The 20,189-nt window shown below is 46.1% G+C and overlaps 1 long non-coding RNA gene across 1 annotated transcript; it reads left to right on the plus strand.

The window, feature by feature from the left end:
• The first annotated feature begins 14,588 nt into the window (after positions 1-14,588).
• Positions 14,589-15,429, plus strand: LOC120314952. Its single transcript, XR_005558571.1, has 2 exons — positions 14,589-14,731; positions 15,336-15,429. It is a non-coding gene; the product is annotated as an uncharacterized LOC120314952 (long non-coding RNA).
• The last annotated feature ends 4,760 nt before the right edge of the window (positions 15,430-20,189 follow it).

The following is a 20,189-nucleotide window of genomic DNA, read 5'->3' on the forward strand; positions in this document are numbered from 1 at the left end:
GCCTTACCTCCTTTGGGCTGGGCCAGCTGGTGGCCCAGCCAGTGGTCGGCCTGCACCGTCTCTGCCGCTTGCCAGCTACACCTTGGCTGGCGCAGGGGGCGGCACCACGCATGCGTGGCGCTCCTGGGCAGGGAAAGTCCTCGACTTACGACCAGTTGAGTAGTCATTGACTTACGACCGGTTGGGGGTCGCGGCATTAAAAAGGTTGAGAACCACTGAGAGAGAGAGAGATTTTATGAAAACGAAAAGTGCAAAAAGAATTTCATTGGAGGCTTATTTTGATAGGACAATTTCTGAATACATCACCAAACCTCAACTCCTCGGAAAAGAAGATCCTCAGAGACTTTGGCCAAGAGCAGGAGCGCACGGTGCTCCAAACCTTGGAAGTAGTTTCAGATACTTTAATGTCACATCTTCCAAGCGTAGCCCAGCTGCAGCAGTTTGTACAATTCAAATCATAATACAGTTCTAAAGATACAATACATAAAAGCATCATCCAATATTTTAAGGATGATAAAAAGTCACATAATCATAAACATTGCAAAAAGCAACCATACAATACCATGATGGTCCGCTAATTTAAAATGACATTTTTGATATATAAAAAAAAAGGTGAGGTGTAAAAATAACCACAGTTGACATCGAAAGAAAACACAACTTCAGTGTTCAAATACATGAATATCACAACAGGTATCTCTTGGTGAAGAGATGGTGATAAGAAAGGATACATAAAAACAGGCAAAAGACAAAATACTTTGTCTACCATAAGCATCACAACTAGTTAACAACAGTAAATCAGGAGTAAAACTCAGTTGTATTACAAAAATACATGTCAAACAGAACATTACCAAGCGGGAATCCCATTGAGAGATATTTCAGGAACAAAAAGACAAATGTGTGTGACAAATCAAAATTCTTGAGGTGACCGCCACATAAGTGTGTGTCATGATTAACATTTATCAGTCAAAATATAACTTACACATTTTAAACAACAGCAGAGGATAAAATTATTCCAAATAGAAATCTTTTATCAATCACAGGCCACACCAGACATTAAAAAGAGCTGTTGAGGTTTTCTTTCTGGTTCTAAGAACCATCATCGTGGCTAAATTTACGCCAGGGAGAAAACTATAAAATCTATTATCCATCACCGGCACACCCAGCATTAAAAAGATGTTTCTGGTTCTGAGAACCAACATCGTGCCTAAATTAAGCCAGGCAAGAAATCTACTCGGGGTTTCATTGGCCACATCTAGAATTTAAAAGGGTCACACAGATTTATTTTCCAGTTCAAGGACATAATGTCTCATCCTAGCAAAAAACTAGTAATTTATTGAGATGGCAATACCTGGTATTAAAGTGTGTCACCAGGTTTACTTTTGGTTGTAAGAGGGTGTGCTCAGAGACCGAAGGAGCCTGGGAGCTGACTGGCTGCCTACTCATTCAGGGTGAGTTTCACAGAGTAGTAACTCAGGGGCTGGAAGACCCCCATCAGGAGTGCCTTGGCATCACCTCTGTGAGTCAGGATGGCCTCAGCAGCATGCAGCCTTTCGCCCAAGAAATGCACCCCATCAACTCACCCGTGCTCACGCCACAGGGGTTCCCCTCCAATATGAGGGTCAGTTGGGGATCCTCAGGGGCCGTGAGAGGCTTCCAGCGGGGGGCTGTAGTCTCCTCCAGTGTGATTCGCCCTGGCTGCTCCCTTAGGGACTGAAAGGGTCGCCAGGGGTGACCCCAGAAAGTCTTCCAGTGTGAGCCTCACAGTGTCTGCTCAGGGACCGAAGGAGCCTGGGGGGCGACTGTCCACCTTCTCCTTCAGGGTGAGTGTCAGGGTGGTAACTCAGGGACTGAAAGGCCCCCATCAGGAAGGGAATGGGAGGTTTAGGCCTGGACCCTTGGCCACGCCTCCTTTGCCCCCTGCCACTCCCCTCAACCCACTTACAGCCAGCTTTCCTCCTCCGCTGCCCTCCCGCAGCCATTCTCCCTCGGCCCTCTGCCCATCGCCCTTCAGTCCGGCCACTCCCCCAGACCCCTTTTGTCCCGGGTCTTTGGCTGTAGGGGAAAAAGAGCCCCCAGCCCATCGGGTGGCAGGCAGGAGCCAGGGGACTGCGGGGGGGGGGCAGTGTCTGATGGGCAATCCCAGGGGCTGGGGGGGGGCAGCTGTGATGCAAGAATCATGAGAATCTGAAGGAGGAGGAGTGGCAGCAGGAGTAGCAGCCACAGGTACCACTGGGAGTCAGGCAAGAGTATGTTGGAGGGGGGACGAGGGAGGGAGGGAGGGGCGCCACAAGGGGACTTCACAAAGACAGCTTGACTTGCAACTCAAACGAAAGAGGAGAAGCAAGGCCGGAGCAGCTTCTGCCATTGCCAGGCGGGACTGGGGGGGGCACACAGGCAAACAGCAGGGCCCCGCTTCCCTCCCACGACGGCGCACGCAGTCCCATCATCCCCAGCCCTTGCCATTTGCCCACCCTTCCCTCCCAAGACGGCGCACGCAGTCCCATCATCCCCAGCCCTTGCCATTTGCCCGCCCTTCCCTCCCACGACGGCGCACGCAGTCCCATCAGCCCCAGCCCTTGCCATTTGCCCGCCCTTCCCTCCCAAGACGGTGCATGCAGTCCCATCATCCCCAGCCCTTGCCATTTGCCCGCCCTTCCCTCCCACGATGGCGCACGCAGTCCCATCAGCCCCAGCCCTTGTCCCATTTGCCCGCCCTTCCCTCCCACGACGGCGCAGCAGTCCCATCAGCCCCAGCCCTTGCCATTTGCCCTCCCTTCCCTCCCACGACGGCGCACGCAGTCCCATCCTCCCCAGTCCTTGCCAGTTGCCCTCCCTTCCCTCCCCAAGACGGCGCACGCAGTCCCATCAGCCCAAGCCCATGCCATTTGCCCTCCCTTCCCTCCCACGACGGCGCACGCAGTCCCATCAGCCCCAGCCCTTGCCATTTGCCCTCCCTTCCCTCCCACGACGGCGCACGCAGTCCCATCAGCCCCAGCCCTTGCCATTTGCCCGCCCTTCCCTCCCAAGACGGCGCACGCAGTCCCATCAGCCCCAGCCCTTGCCATTTGCCCGCCCTTCCCTCTCACGACGGCGCACGCAGTCCCATCATCCTCAGCCCTTGCCATTTGCCCGCCCTTCCCTCCCACGACGGCGCACGCAGTCCCATCATCCTCAGCCCTTGCCATTTGCCCGCCCTTCCCTCCAAGACGGCGCACGCCCAGTCCCTCCCACGACGGCGCACGCAGTTCCATCATCCCCAGCCCTTGCCATTTGCCCGCCCTTCCCTCCCACGACGGCGCACGCAGTCCCATCCCATCAGTCCCATCAGCCCCAGCCCTTGCCATTTGCCCGCCCTTCCCTCCCACGACGGCGCACGCAAGTCCCATCAGCCCCAGCCCTGCCATTTGCCCCCCTTCCCTCCCGACGGCGCACGCAGTCCCATCATCCCCAGCCCTTGCCATTTGCCCTCCCTTCCCTCCCACGACGGCGCACGCAGTCCCATCAGCCCCAGCCCTTGCCATTTGCCCGCCCTTCCCTCCCAAGACGGCGCACGCAGTCCCATCAGCCCCAGCCCTTGCCATTTGCCCGCCCTTCCCTCTCACGACGGCGCACGCAGTCCCATCATCCTCAGCCCTTGCCATTTGCCCGCCCTTCCCTCCCACGACGGCGCACGCAGTCCCATCAGCCCCAGCCCTTGCCATTTGCCCGCCCTTCCCTCCCACGACGGCGCACGCAGTCCCATCAGCCCCAGCCCTTGCCATTTGCCCGAGCTTCCCTTGCTGTTGGCTTGTGTGCCCCCCCAGCCCACCCCTGGCAATGGCAGAAGCTGCTCCGGCCTTGCTCCTCCTCTTTCGTTTGAGTTGCAAGTCAAGCTGTCTTTGTGAAGCCCCCTTGTGACACCCCTCCCTCCCTCGTCTCCCCCAACATACTCTTGCCTGACTGCCCCCCCCCCCAGTGGCACCGGTGGCTGCTACTCCTCCTGCCACTCCTCCTCCTTCTGATTCTGGTGACAGAGCTGCAAGGCCCCAAAACCTGCAGAGCAGGCACAGCATTTAAAAAAAAACTTGCATCACAACTTCCCCCCAGCCCCTGGCATTGCCCCTCACATTGGCCGTGGAGAATGGCTGCGGGAGGGCAGCGGAGGAGGAAAGCTGGCTGTAAGGGGGTTGAGGCGAGTGGCAGGGGGCGAAGGAGGCGTGACCAAGGGTCCATGCCTAAAGTTGGGGGTCGGCACAGATGGAATCAGGAATAGTGCATCTCTTTGTCTCTCTGGTTTCACCAACTGCACTGATCATGATCATCGCTGGCCAGTGAGGGAAGCGATCCAAAAGGATTCCCTTCCAGTTTGAGACTCAGCTGGGGAGCCTCAGGGACTGGGAGAGGCTTCCAGCCGAGGGTTGTTGACACCTCCAGTGTGATTCGCCCTCGCTGCCCTAGTCAGGGACTGGAAGGGTCACCCAGGGCGACCCGGAGAGACTTCTAGTGTGAGTCTCACAGAATATCTGCTCATGGATTGAGTGAGCTTGGGAGCCAATAATTATCCACATCCATTCAGTGGAATGCTTGTGTGGCCCTTCTCAAGTTCTAAGAAGTACAGCTATGGCTAACATTACACCAGGCCAGAATACTAATTACTGTTTTCATAATCAGTGACCAAGCCTAGCAACAGAAAGGGCCGTAGACATTTTCTTTTGGGTTTTAAGAACCGTTGCCAGGTCTAATACTAAGGAGGCAAGAAAAGTATGGAATCTTATGTACATCATGGAACACACCTAGAATGGGCTAAAAATACAACAGGCAAGAAAACTAGAATCTCTGTTATGTAGCAATGGCCACAGGTAGGATTAAAATGTGTAGTGTGGTGTGTTCGTGAAAGTGGCTGACATTTTCAGCGATTGTTCTAAAGGTCAGTTTTTACATAATTGGTGAAATAGCGTTCTTGGTGGAGATCATGTTCATTCTTGCGTTCCATTCTTTCTTCCTCCATTTTCACCATCCACACTGCAGGCTGACAACGGTGTCTTCTGTCTTCTAAGATGGTGTAGAGTACATGCCTTTGAAATTTAAAAAAAAAAAAAAACGTTACTTCAGCTGCCACTGAGGTTTTACACCTAAGAATGCACAATACACAATGGTTACTATTACCACAGATGCAGGTGTTACCCCTACTTACCTAGGAAGAATGGATCATCAATTAGTGGGAGATCATCCACACCCCCTCCATATCCTAAAGCTTTGAAGGATACAAGACTCAACTAAACTTACCTCCCAGTATAGGAGGCGCCATCACAGCCAAAGGCTACTAGGGCTTGAGCTGGAGACATTTTCTTGCTGTCTTCGTTCTTCTTTTTTTCTTTCTTCGCCTTTGTTTCTTCCTCTGCCGTGTCTCTTCTGAGAAACATTTGGCAACAGGTGCGCAAATGTTCCTCCCCTCAATCTCAGGGACCCTAAAGCTATACATTCTTTTATACATCAACGGCCACACCTAGCATTAAAAGGGGCCGTTGAGGCTTTCTTTCTGGTTCTAAGAACCATCGCCATGGCTAGAATTATGCCAGGTAAGAAAGGTATAATATCTACTATCCATCAATGGCCACACTTAGAATTAAAAAGGTCCATTGAAACTTTCTTTCTGGTTCTAAGAACCATCACCATGGCTAAAATTATGCCAGGCAGAAAACTATAAAATCTATGATTAATCACCAGCCACGCTGGTCATATAAATGGGCCATTGAGGTTTCCTTTCCGGTTCTAAGAACCATCACCATGGCTAAAATTACGCCAGGCAGAAAACTGTAAAATCTATTATCAATCAATGGCCACACCTAGAATTAAAAGGTCCATTGAAACTTTCTTTCTGGTTCTAAGAACTGTTGCCAGGGCTTAATTTATGCCAGGCAAGAAAGATATAAAATCTATTATCTACAAGATCATATTCTTCTTGATTTCCATTCCTTCTTTTTGTACTTTTACCATCAACACTGAGTCTTCTGTCTTCTAAGATGCTGTAGTACATGCCTTTGAGATTAAAAAAAAAAAATCAACGTTACTTCAGCTGCCACTGGAGTTTTACTCCTACGAATGCACAATACACTGTGGTTACTACCCCTACTTTCCTAGGAAGAATGGACCCTCAATTGGTGGGAGATCATCCACACCCCCTCCATATCCTAAAGCTTTGAAGGATACAAGACTCAACTAAACTTACCTCCCAGTATAGGAGGCGCCATCACAGCCAAAGGCTACTAGGGCTTGAGCTGGAGACATTTTCTTGCTGTCTTGGTTCTTCTTTTTTCTTTCTTCGCCTTTGATTCTTCCTCCACCGTGTCTCTTTCGAGGAACATTTGGCAACAAGTGTGCAAATGTTCCTCTCCTCAATCTCAGAGACTCAAATACTCAAAAATCTTTTATAGATCAATGGCCACACCTAGCATTAAAAAGGGCCGTCGAGGCTTTCTTTCTGGTTCTAAGAACCATCACCATGGCTAGAATTATGCCAGGCAAGAAAGGTATAATATCTATTATCCATCAATGGTCACACTTAGAATTAAAAAGGCCCACTGAGAGGTTTCCTTTCTGGTTCTAAGAACCATCGCCATGGCTAGAATTACGCCAGGCAGAAAACTATAAAATCTATGATTAATCACCAGCCATGCTGGTCATATAAATGGGCCATTAAGGTTTCCTTTCTGGTTCTAAGAACCATCACCATGGCTAAAATTACGCCAGGCAGAAAACTATAAAATCTATTATAGATCAACAGCCATGCCTAGCATTAAAAAAGGCTATTGAGGTTTCCTTTCTGGTTCTAAGAACCATTGCCATGACTAAATTTACAGCTGGCAAGAAAGGTATTAAATCTATTATCTATAAGTTCATATTTGTCATTTCCCATTCCTTCTTCTTGTACTTTTACCATCAACACTGAGTCTTCTGTCTTCTAAGATGCTGTAGTACATGCCTTTGAGATAAAAAAAAAAAATCAGCGTTACTTCAGCTGAAACGGGGTTTTTACTCCTATGAATGCACAATACACTGTGGTTACTATTATCTCAGATGCAGGTGTTACCCCTACTTACCTAGGAAGAATGGACCATCTAATAGTGGAAAACCACCCACCCACCCCCGCTGCCTATATCCTAAAGCTTCGGAGAATACAAGACTAAACTTACCTCACCGTGTAGGAGGCGCCATCACAGCCAAAGGCTACTAGGGCTTGAGCTGCAGACATTTTCTTGCTGTCTTGGTTCTTCTTTTTTCTTTCTTCGCCTTTGTTTCTTCCTCCGCCGTGTCTCTTCTGAGGAACATTTGGCAACAGGTGTGCAAATGTTCCTCCCCTCAATCTCAGGGACCCTAAAGCTATACATTCTTTTATAGATCAACGGCCACACCTAGCATTAAAAAGGGCCATTGAGGCTTTCTTTCTGGTTCTAAGAACCATCGCCATGGCTAGAATTATGCCAGGCAAGAAAGGTATAATATCTATTATCCATCAATGGCCACACTTAGAATTAAAAAGGCCCATTGAAACTTTCTTTCTGGTTCTAAGAACCATCGCCATGGCTAGAATTATGCCAAGCAGAAATCTATGATCGATCAACAGCTATGCCTAGCATTAAAAAAGGCTGCTGAGATTTCTTTTCTGGTTCTAAGAAGTGTCGCCAGGGCTTAATTTATGCCTGGCAAGAAAGATATAAAATCTATGATAGATCAACAGCCATGCCTAGCGTTAAAAAAGGCTGTTGAAGGTTCTTTTCTGGTTCTAAGAACCAGCACCATGGCTAAATTTACAAGCAGGCAAGAATGGTATTAAATCTATTATCTACAGCTCAGTTGTGATTGACTTGGTGAAGTAGTATTCTTGATGGAGAACCATATTCATTCTTGATTTCCATTCCTTCTTCTTGTACTTTTACCATCAACACTGAATCTTCTGTCTTCTAAGATGGTGTAGTAGACGCCTTTGAGATAAAAAAAAAATATTCATGTTACATCAGCTGGAGTTTTATTCGTAAGAATGCACAATACACAATGGTTACTATTAGCTCAGATGCAGGTGTTACCATTCCTTATTTAGGCATAATGCAGAGGTTCCCAACCTTTTGGGCACCAAGGACTGGTGGCGTGGAGAAAGGTTTTCCGTGGACCAAAGGGGGTGTGGTTTTGAATAATGTCTGCATCCTAAGGATGGAGCTTTGCTTGTTTGTGTGGCCCACTTGCTGGCATGCAGCGGACCGGTGCTAGTCCACTGACCGGGGGTTGGGGACCCCTGGCATAATGGATCATCCGCCTCCCTCCATATCCTAAAGCTTTGAAGGATACAAGACTCAACTAAACTTACCTCACAGTGAAGGAGGCGCCATCACAGCCAAAAGCTAATAGGGCTTGAGCTGGAGACATTTTCTTGCTGTCTTCGGTCTTCTTTCTTTCTTTCTTTCTTTCTTTCTTTCTTTCTTTCTTTCTTTCTTTCTTTCTTTCTTTCTTTCTTTCTTCTTCTTTCTTTTTGGTTTCTTCCTCTGCCGTCCCCAGCATGCGTCGTCTCTTTCGAGGAACATTTGGCAGAAGAGCACACTTGTTCCTCCGTTCAACCTGCAAAGCTAGGAAACTATAATATCTTTTATAGCTCAACAGCCACACCTAGCATTAGAAAGGTGCCATTGAGGTTTTCTTTTGGTTCTAAGAACCATTGCCATGGCTAAAATTATGCCAGGCAGAAAACTATAAAATCTATTATTAATCACCGGCCAGGCTGGTCATTTAAATGAGCCGTTGAGATTTCCTTTCTGGTTCTAAGAACCATTGCCATGGCTAAAATAATGCCAGGCAGAAAACTATAAAATCTATTATTAATCACCAGTGACGCTGGTCATTTAAATGGGCCGTTGAGGTTTCCTTTCTGGTTCTAAGAACCATAGCCATGGCTAAAATAATGCCAGGCAGAAAACTATAAAATCTATTATTAATCACCGGCCACGCTGGTCATTTAATGGGCCATTGAGGTTTCCTTTCTGGTTCTAAGAACCATTGCCATGGCTAAAATTATGCTAGGGAAGAAAGGTATGAAATCTATAATTAATCACCGGCCACACTGGTCATTTAAATGGGCTGTTGAGGTTTCCTTTCTGGTTTTAAGAACCATTGTCATGGCTAAAATAATGCCAGGCAGAAAACTATAAAATCTATTATTAATCACCGGCCACGCTGGTCATTTAAATGGGCCATAGAGGTTTCCTTTCTGGTTGTAAGAACCATTGCCAGGGCTAAAATAATGCCAGGCAGAAAACTATAAAATCTATTATTAATCACTGGCCACACTGGTCATTTAAATGGGCCGTTGAGGTTTCCTTTCTGGTTCTAAGAACCATTGCCATGGCTAAAATTATGCTAGGGAAGAAAGGTATGAAATCTAATATCAATCATAATACCAGGTAGCAACCAGAATATATAATGAAAACTCTTTAATTTCACAACAAATTCAAAGACCTAACCATAGTTCCAATTGGGAAACTGACTATCCTAGACCAGGGGTAGGCAACCTTGGGTCTTTTGACTCGTGGACTTCAACTCCCAGAATTTTGGGAGTTGAAGTCCACAAGTCATAAAAGAGCCAAGGATGCCTACCCCGTCCTAGACCAAGCAATGTCCAAAAACACTAATAAATTTCTAGGAGCCTGTCACTCTGACAAATTAGCCATCAATAGACAGACAGAAACAATATGTACCCACTTTGCAAAAAAGATAACACCTCCTCACCAGCAATCCATACTGAGATATGCATAGATTAATACTATGATTAACATCAGACCAACAATCAAGAAGTAAACAATGCCCGAAGCAAGGAACTGCCAAAGAAGCTAACAACAAAGACCATTTTTTTAAAACTGCTAAAGCAAGCCTTAGGGCAGTGATGGCAAACCTTTTAGATCTTTTAGAGTGTCCAAAAACCGCCCTGCCCTTGCTCCCGCCTGCCTGCCTCCCCGTCCCACTGTGCCATCCCGCAGGGCCACCTACCACCTCCATGGCCCGTCGCAGATCTCCCAGGCGGTCCTGCAGTGCCTTGGCAGCCACGCCTTCCGCCTGTGCCCCACAGCATCATCTGCACGCGACAGGGTGCAAGGGCGGAGTCTTGTCCCCACTGCCTGGCTGCCATGTCCTTGGCTGGGCTGCTGCGCACGGGCCACACCCAGGGGTGATTCTCCTCGGGGGTCTGCTGGTGAGGAGGGGGCCGCGGGGGGAGGTGGGGCTGGGGCGACGGCACGCGTGCCCATAGAGAAGGCTCAGATGCCACCTCTGTTCCACGTGCCATAGGTTCGCCACCACTGCCTTAGGGTAAATTTCAGCAAGGCCCAAGCAGTACTTGCCAGGATTCCTCACTTTCATCATACACCGAAGAGTGAATTAAACCATCTGTCTTACTGTTGATGTCTTCTTCTTCGTCTACAGGTCATTTTGGATTCGTGCCTTGAAAGTCAACATTACTTCAGTTGGAACTGGGGTTTTACTCCTAAGAATGCACAATACACAGTGGTTACTATTACCCCAGACACAGGGGTTACCCTTGCTTACCTAGGCATAATTAGTGGAAGACCATCCACCTCCCTCCATATCCTAAAGCAGGGGTCTCTAAATCTGGCCCATTTATGACTTGTGGACATCAACTCCCAGCACGCTGGCTGAGGAATTCTGGGAGTTGAAGTGCACAAGTCATAAAAGAGACACGTTTGAAAACCCCTGTCCTAAAGCTTCAAAGAATACAAGACTCAACTAAACATACCTGTCAGCGTAGAGGGCACCATCACAGCTGAAGACTAAGAGGGCTTGAGCTGGAGACATTTTCTTGCTTCCTTTTTCTTCTTTTTTCTTCTTTGTTTCTTCCTCAGTCGTGCCCAGCAATGTTGTCTCTTTTGAAGAATATTCGTCAGAAGAGTGCACTTCGTCTGCTCAGTCTGCAAAGCTAGAAAACTATAACATCTTTTACAGGTCAATGGCCACACCTAACATTAAAAAGGGCCATTGAAGTTTTCTTTTTGGTTGAATGAACTATTGCCAGGGCTAAATTTCCAGACCAACAATCAAGAAGTAAACAATACCCTAATCAAGGAGCTGCCAAAGAAGCTAATAACAAATAGTGCAACGAAGAACCTCCAAGATTATTTTCACCAACACTGAGCCACCAGAACCTAAACTGGGAGCAAACTGCACTCCAAGCACTGATGATGTTCCCTAGTTTGATAAAGAAATGTCTACAACAGGGGTGTCAAACTGCCGGCCCAGGGGCCACGCCCACCCCATTGCCAGCAAGGGCAAAACCTGCCCGATACATTGCACAAATGACGTCATGTGACGTCGCGAGTTTGGACATGCCTGGTCTACAAGAAAACCGCCAAGCTCAGAGAGCAGCAATGATGCCTTATTTCAATCGTGAGCCACATATATTCTCCTTTATTGGTATTCCTCATATTAAATTGCATCATCAGGTTTACTTTTGGTTCTAAGAAGTCTGGCTCGTACTACTAATAAATAATAATAATAATAAACCCTTTATTATCAAAGTATAACATGTATACAGTGAAATTGGCTGAGCCAACTCAGGCACTGGAGGAGGCTGGTAGCTGTCTGGTTCTAAGATCCACAGCCAATAGCTAAAATTGTCTTGAGTCAATTTTTTTTGCTACTTTTTAGGCATGTTTGTCAAACTTGTGACTGTTCTTTTTACCCTTGATACTTTGTAATGTTTTTTTTAAACTGCTAAAGCAAGCCTTAAGGTAAACTTTAGCAAGGCCCAAAGATTTTTGCAGTAGTTAACATGTTGCAAACAGTACTTGCCAGGCTTCCTCACTTTCATGATATACTGGGGAGTGAATTAAACCATCTGTCTTACTGTGGATGTCTTCTTCTTCGTCTACATGGATTCATGCCTTGGAAATTAAAAAAAAAATAAAAAATCAACATCACCAAATGACCAATGGATGTTCAGAGGCTAGAAAAGCAATCAGTAGTCAAAGGGGCTTTTGTGTGTTTTAGCCTACGTGTGAAAGAAGGCAAGATACAATGAACTGTAACATTGTTCCCTCGAGCAACTAGCGGCCTTCTACACGTTTTCCTTCTTTTAGAGCAGAGGTGTCAAACTTGCCACGTCCCGTGACGTCGCAACGTGGTTGGGTTTTTTTTTGCATTGCCGGAGCTGGGTGGGCGTGGCCTCCGTATGATGCAACCGGCTTGTGGGCCGGCAGTTTGACACCCCCGTTGTAAGGATTTGAGGCTCGACTACCATTTCCTCAGGTCCCCAGAGTTGCGTGTATTCAAGAAAGCCAAGGCTCAAATCCTTCAAGCGGCAGTCAAACTGCCGGCCCACAAGCCGGTTGCGTCATGCGGAGGCCACGCCCACCCAGCTCCCTCAATGCAAAAAAAAAAAAAAAAGTCGCGTTTTAAGGATTTGAGCCTCGACTACCATTCCCTCAGGTCCCCAGAGTTGCGTGTATTCCAGAAAGTCAAGGCTCAAATCCTTCAAGCGGGCGTCAAAAGGCCGGCCCGCAAGCCGGTGACGTCATACGGAGGCCACGCCCACCCAGCTCAGTAATGGGGGGGGGAAAGTGGCGGCACCCGTTTTAAGGATTTGCGCCTCGACTGCCATTCCCTCAGGTCCCCAGAGTTGCGTGTATTCCAGAAAATCAGGGCAACTCCAGCTACTGGCGCAATTTTGCCTTTAAGCTAAATTCTGCCTTTAGCCCCTTTTACCTGCGCCTGGCTAAAGTTTGCCTCATCTTTATTCCCGAGAGTGAGATCAGCTCCTGGCCCCCGAAGTAATTTTAATTAACTTTCGCCTTTTCTTCCTTGAAATGCTTTTAGCCCTGCAAAGACGTGGCTGAGATTACCTCTGACTTTATTCCGAAGCTAATTTTAACTTATTCGCCTTTGCTGGTTTGCTCCTTTTTAAAGGAGCGTGGCTGAAATTACCTCAGGCTCCGCCAAAATTTGACTCTTGAGAAGCCGAGTCTTGGCTAAAATTACCTCAGGCGCCAAAAATTCGCTTTATTCCGGAGAGCAAAGCTCAGCCCCTGAGTCCATTTTACCTTTAAAATGAATTTTAATTCTTATCCACTTGTGGTAGTTTGAAGCTAATTTTAACTCTTATTCAGCTGTGATAGTTTGCTCTTTTTTAACGGGACACGGCTGAAATTACCTCAGGCGCCAAGAATTTGCTTTATTCCTGAGAGCAAGGTCAGCTCTTGAGTCCATTTTACCTTCAAAACTAATTTTAATTCTTCTTTTTTTTAATTGAAATTTTTTTAAAATTTTACAAAAACAAAACAATTTTCCCCCAAACCTCCCCAACCCTCCCATTCCCTCCCCCGACCTTCCCAGAGCTGAATATAGGCTTAAAGTTTCTTCGAAAAATCTTAAAAACTAATTTTAATTCTTATCCACCTATAGTAGTTTGAAGCTAATTTTTATTCAGCTGTGATAGTTTGCTCTTTTTTAACGGGACACGGCTGAAATTACCTCAGGCTCCAAGAATTTGCTTTATTCCTGAGAGCAAAGCTCAGTCCCTGAGTCTATTTTACCTTTAAAACGAATTTTAATTCTTATCCACCTGTGGTAGTTTGAAGCTAATTTTAACTCTTATTCAGCTGTGATAGTTTGCTCTTTTTTTTTAAAAGGCAGGTGGCTGAAATTACCTCAAAATTTTACTCTAAGAATTCGAGTCTTGGCTAAAATTACCCCAGACGCCAAGAATTCGCTTCATTCCTGAGAGCAAGCTCAGCTCCTGTGTCAATTTTACCTTTAAAACGAAATTTTAATTCTTATCCCCCTATGGTAGTTTGGTCCTTTTAAAAGGACATGGCTGAAATTACCCCAGACGCCAAGCATTTGCTTTATTCCTGAGAGCCAGGTCAGCTCTCGAGGCAATTTTACTTTGAAAACTCATTTTAATTCTTATTCACCTGGACTAGAATTGCATTATTCCCTAAGGGAAAGACTATCTTTAGTGACCTGTGGTATCGGCGTCCTTTTAAATAACACACCGTTGAGATATTACCTCAGCCACCGCTGCCCGTTTAACTCCTAAGAATACACGCCGCGGTTAAAATTACCACAAGTAATTTACTCTTACTCCGCGAGACTAGGCTATTCATTAGCTAAAGAACTCACGCTCCCCTCCGTATCTTACAACGTAGGAAAATCTCAGAATTACCTCAAAAGCTCAAAAGGCCCTGCCCGGCCTCGAGCTCGAGGGCTTCGGCCGCGGGAGCGCCGGAGGAGAGAGACATTTTTGCCCCCCGGCGCCCCGCAGCATCGTCTTTTTTGAGGAAAAAGAGACGCGGTGAGCGGCGTCTGCTGCCTAAGCAGCGCGCTCGCTTTTCTTTTTCCACTCAGCCCTTGAGGAGCCCGCCGACTTTTTAAATGCCCCCGCCTCTCGGAGAGAAGGGAGGCCTCTCAGCCAATCCGAGCGACGGGTTTTCGGAGCAGCCAATCGCGGGCCGCGGAGAAGAAACTCGCCAGGAGGTCCTTGGGTGGCGCTGGGCGGGGAAGGGGGCGCGCTCGCGCTCGTGCGCACGCGCACACAATGAGTGGGCACGCGCCGCTGTTTCCTCACCTCCCCCCCCCCAACCTCGCAATCCGGGCTCGGCCGCGGCTCCCGGGGCGGTTGCCATGGAAACGGCGGGGAGCAAGCAACGCGCGGCGCGCGAGGCGCTTCATCACGGCCAGGTGGGCCGAAGCTGCGCAGGTGAGGGAAGATTTGGCGGTTGCGACGTTGTGTGTGTGTGTAGTGCCTTCTATCCAGGAATAAACCCGCAGCCGTTTTTGAACTGAACGTGGTCAGCCAAGCTCCGTCTCCTGCGGAGGTGATCAGAAGCCCAATAGCAAGAAACAAAGCAGTCAGAAGGGAAATAATATATTAGCAATACAATCTGAATTCAACGCAATCGCGCATGGAGGCATTTGTGGGTTGCAACCACCATAGATCCTTTTGCACAAATGCCCAGCTTGGGCCTAATGAGTTAAAACTTTTATTTATTTTATTCTTTTTTTGAAAGGGGAACGCGTGTTTTCCGCCTTCCTCTCCCAACCGTGGAGCAATGCTGCCATCTCGTGGCCAAGGAAAAGTCGTGCAGGGCGCTTCTTTTTCGTTCCTTTTTCTTAGCTTTTTTTTCATGAACCCGAAAGGCCGGAGATCGGATTCACACGAGCCTTCCTGCCTAACGACTGATTCACACGTGTTTGGGGGGGGGGCTCGCACGGTGCACGATGCTACTATCCCGTGTGGAAGGCTAGGCTCCAGGAAAGGAATTTTGTTATTTTATTAATATTTTGTTATTTCTTCTCACCAGGGCCCCTGCTTTACCTGGCTCTGAGTTCGAATCCTGATCACGTCCTTGGCAAGTTCAGCTGATTATAAAATAAACGTTTTATGTGTTAACGTTATGAATAATAAAATGACTTTTTAAAATATGCCCTGGGACAGCAAACCCCCCCCCCCAAGCTTGACCATGGAGTGGGCTAGTGAACTTGCAGGCAGAAATTCAACTATGGAAGAAATTCCCTGTTGAATGCAAGCCGAAGGGGAGGGTCTAAGCGAGTGGGCGGAGCCAGAACGACGGCGGATGGAGCTCCTCGACTTTTTTTAAAAGATAATTTTTTTAATATATGTTCCACCCGCCCATTTCGGGGGTCTGGCTCCTCCCCTTTATCCTCTCCTATCTGCGCATGCCTATTTGGATTTTCACGCAGTCCATCTGCCCCCTGAATTCATTGCTATCACATCAGGACATTTTGTGTGTTGCAACAAATAAAAGATTATTTTGCACAAGTGTGTAATATTCTTTTAATCAGTTTAAACTTTTATTTAATTCAGGGGTCTTCCAACTTGGCCCTTTAATGACTTGTGGACTTCAACTCCCAGAATTCCTCGGCCACGCATGCTGCTGGCTGAGGAATTCTGGGAGTTGAAGTCCATAAGTCATAAAATGGCCAAATTGGAAGGCCCCTGAATTAATTCTTTTACTTTAAACGGGTGTTTTCCGCCTTCCTTTCCCAACCATGGAGCAATGCTGCCATCCCGTGGCCAAAGAAAAGTGGTGCGCTGCACTTCTTTTTCGTCCCTTTTTATTAGCTTTTTCATGAACCCGAAAAGCCAGAGGTCGGATTCACATGAGCCTCCTCTCTTTGTGACTGATTCACACGTGTTTGGGAGGCTTGCACGGTGCATCGAACTGGCTACTATCCCGTGTGGAAGGCTAGGCTCCAGCAAAGGAATCCGATCATTCTTTTATTAATCAACATGTTATTATATCGTCTTCCAAGGGGGCTCCTGCTTTATGTGGTTCTGAGTTCAAATCCTGATCATGTCCTTGGCAAAATCATCTCATTAATAAACGTTTTATGTGTTAATCTTATCAATAATAAAATGGTGTTTTTTTTTTATGTAGCCCCTTGAAACTCCCCAAAAACCTTGACTATGGAGTGGGCTAGTAAACTTGCAAGAAGAAGTTCAACTAGTGTAGGAATTCCCTGTTGAATGCAAGGGTGTGTCTCTCTCTCTCTCTCTCTCTCTCTCTCTCTCTCTCTCTCTCTCTCTCTCTCTCTCTCTGTGTGTGTGTGTGTGTGTGTGTGTGTGTGTGTGTGTGTGTGTGTTTATAACTGCGCATTTCGGAGGTGCTGGCTGATGCTGTAGCATTTGGAAAATAAGTCCTGGAGTGGCTTATTTTAATTCTTTCATTTCTTTACTTTGCTGAAAGCTCAAAGCAGCCAGAAAAGGAGCTGTTGGGAATATAAGTTAGTTCCAGGAACTCAAGTTTCATTTCTAATAGGGCACTGAGGATGGCAAAACAGGGATAGATGGATGGATGGATAGATAGATAGATAGATAGATAGATAGATAGATAGATAGATAGATAGATAGATAGATAGATAGATAGATAGATAGATAGATAGGAGATAGATGGATAGACAGACAGACAGACAGACAGACAGACACGGATAGATGGATGGATAGATAGATAGATAGATAGATAGATAGATAGATAGATAGATAGATAGATAGATAGATAGAGATAGATAGATAGATAGATAGATAGATAGATAGATAGATAGATAGATAGATGGATACCGTAGATAGATAGGAGATAGACGGATAGATGGATAGATAGGAGATAGATAGATAGATAGATAGATAGATAGATAGATAGATAGATAGATAGATATGGATAGACACAGATGGATGGATGGATAGATACCGTAAATGCTGGCGTATAAGGCGACTTCCACGAGCGCTGAAATCGGCGCCAAAGACAGGGGTCGTCTTATATGCCGAGTCGTCTTATACGCCGGAAATACTGGTAGTTTCCGGCGTATAAGACGACATTCTAGGAATGCAGCCCGGCGATAAAGACGGGGGTCGTCTTATACGCCGGGTCGCCTTGTATGCCAGCATATACGGTAGATAGATAGATAGATAGATAGATAGATAGATAGATAGATAGATAGATAGATAGATAGATAGATAGACAGACAGACAGACAGACAGACAGACAGACAGACAGACAGACAGACAGAAAGATGAATAGATAGGCTTCTCCGAGAAGCGTTATTGCCTCTTCTTTGCATTTAAAAAGGGGTGACAGCACAGGATCAGCCTCTCACTTCCGCTAAGTGACTTTAATCTGAGATTGTTAGGCTGTTCTTGTTGTTGGCTGTGAAACTGCAGGAGCCACTTATCCAGCACGGATAGATGCCACCCCCGTTCCCCCTCGGGGTTTTTTTGGGCCACGAATGAATTCCTTAGGCTCTTCAAATGTTTCCAGCAGCCGCATGCAGCTCGTGAGTACTTTTCCTTCTGCTGGATGGAAATGTACCAGACTCAGATGCCCACCCCTTGTGTGCAGCAGCCCTGTGGGAGCCCACACAGTTCCTTCTAATCCCCTCGGCCAGCCTTCGCCGTGGGCTTTTCACACCAATTTTCTTGCTCAATTTGGCACGAGCAAAATTTGCAACCATGCCTACCTTCGTTACCCTGGGAGACAATTGAGGCCCTCTAACCTATGTACTTGCATATTTACTATATAACGTAGAGAACATAGAAGAATGGGGTTGGGAAAGGACCTTGGAGGTCTTCTAGTCCAACCCCTTGCTCGAGCGGGAAACCTTATACCATTCTGGACCTATGGTGGTCCAGGCCACATCTAGAATACGGCATCCAGTTTCGGTCACGTTACAAAAAAGATGTTGAGACTTTGGGAAAAGTGCAGAGAAGAGCAATGAAGGTGGTTGAAGGCCTGGAGACAAAAACATACAAAGAACGGTTGCAGGATTTGGGTATGGCTAGCCTAGATTAAAAAAGAACAAGGGGGGACATGATAGCAATTGTTGCAATATTTAAGGGGCTGCCACAAAAAAGAGGGGGGTTAATTTATTTTCCAAATCATCTGAAGGTAGGACAAGAAACAATGGATGGAAACTAATCAAACAGAGAAGCAACCTGGAATTAAGGAGAAACTTCCAAGCAATGAGGACAATGAACCAGTGGAACGGCTTGCCACCAGAAGTTGTGGGTGCTTCATCATTGGAGGTTTTAAAGAAGAGAATGGACAATCATCTGTCTGAAATGGTATGGAGTCTCCTGCTTGAGCAGGGGGTTGGACTAGAAGACTTCCAAGGTCTATTCTAATTCTATTTTAATTTCTAATTCTAATAATTCTAATTCTAATAATTCTAATACTTCTATTCTATTCTATTCTATTCTGTTCCTTTCTATTCTTTTCTATTCTACTTCCTATTCTATTCTTATCTTATCCTATTCTATTCTTATTTCCATTCCATCTATTCTAATTCTATTCCATTCCATTCCTAGTTTATTCTATTATTATTCTATTCTGTTCTGTTCTGTTCTGTCTGTTCTATCCTATCCTATCCTATCCCATCCTATCCTATTCTATTACTGTATATCCTTATTCTATCCTATCCTATCCTATTCCATTCTTATCCTTATCCTATCCTATCCTATCCTATCCTATCCTATCCTATCCTATCCTATCCTATTCTATTCTATTCTATTCTTCTAGGACAAATCAGGAAAAAAAATCTGGAGCTATTTAGGATGCTATATTTCCAATCCTGGGCTGATTTCTAAAATTAAGTGATTAGGAAATCGCATAGGCAGCATCACCTGTCATCTTATCTTGCAAATTCCAATTCTGCCCATCTGGAATGTTTCGTGCAGATGGAGAGTGGTTGGCTGTATTCCCTTGAACAAGAAATAATTAAAGCAGGCATTCAAATCAGCTGTCAACACAAAACCATAATTTGTTTTTAATCGCTGTTGTTGAAGAAACCAGAGTTTGCCTCATTCATACTAGTTTACAAACAACGATTTTCATACCACCGTGTTTGGGAATTGCACAACACTAGGCCAACCGCAAAGGAAATACTGTACTGGTAGTCCTCAACTTACAACAGTTCATTTAGTGACTGTTCAAAAGTGACAGCAGCATTGAAAAAAGGGACTTATGACCATTTTTCACAGTTACGACCTTCGCCGCATCCCCATGATTATATGATCAAAATTTGGGTGCTTGGCAACTGACTCACATTTATGACAGTTGCTGTGTCCCAAGGTCATGTGATCCCCTTTTGTGACCTAAGAAATAAAGTCAATGGGGAAGCCACATTCACTTAACGACTGCAGTGATTCGCTTAACAACTGTGACAAGAAAGGTTGTAAAGTGGGGCAAAACCCACTTAACAAATGTCTCATTTAACAACAGAAATGTTGAGCTCCTTTGTGGTCATAAGTGAAGGACTACCTGTAATAGAACAATATGTGAACCAGCTTCTAAATACATCAAGGCAACGATACAGGCACATTCTGTGTTGTTAAAAAAGCAGCTTGTTACAGCAATTGGGGTGGCTGCAATTTAAAGGAATAAAGTCCAATAACGATCCCCTGATGAACATGGCCGATTGCATCCTCTCCATAAATGGTATTTTTTTAAAAAAAATACTTAGATCAGACCTAGTTGACAGCTTGTCTCTAAATTCCAAAGTTTTAAACAAACATATGGTAAGAACAGAAGAAAACACGTCACCCATTCTGCCTTGCCTCCTACACTGTACCTCTTTTAAAAAGGGAATTATGCAGCGTGCCACTGAGATGGGAAAATGAGCTTAGTGTGGTGCATAGCTTCCCA

The sequence above is a fragment of the Crotalus tigris genome, unplaced genomic scaffold, assembly GCF_016545835.1.
Source record: "Crotalus tigris isolate CLP2741 ecotype Arizona unplaced genomic scaffold, ASM1654583v1 scf7180000019021.11574027:1482141, whole genome shotgun sequence".
NCBI lineage: Eukaryota > Metazoa > Chordata > Lepidosauria > Squamata > Viperidae > Crotalus > Crotalus tigris.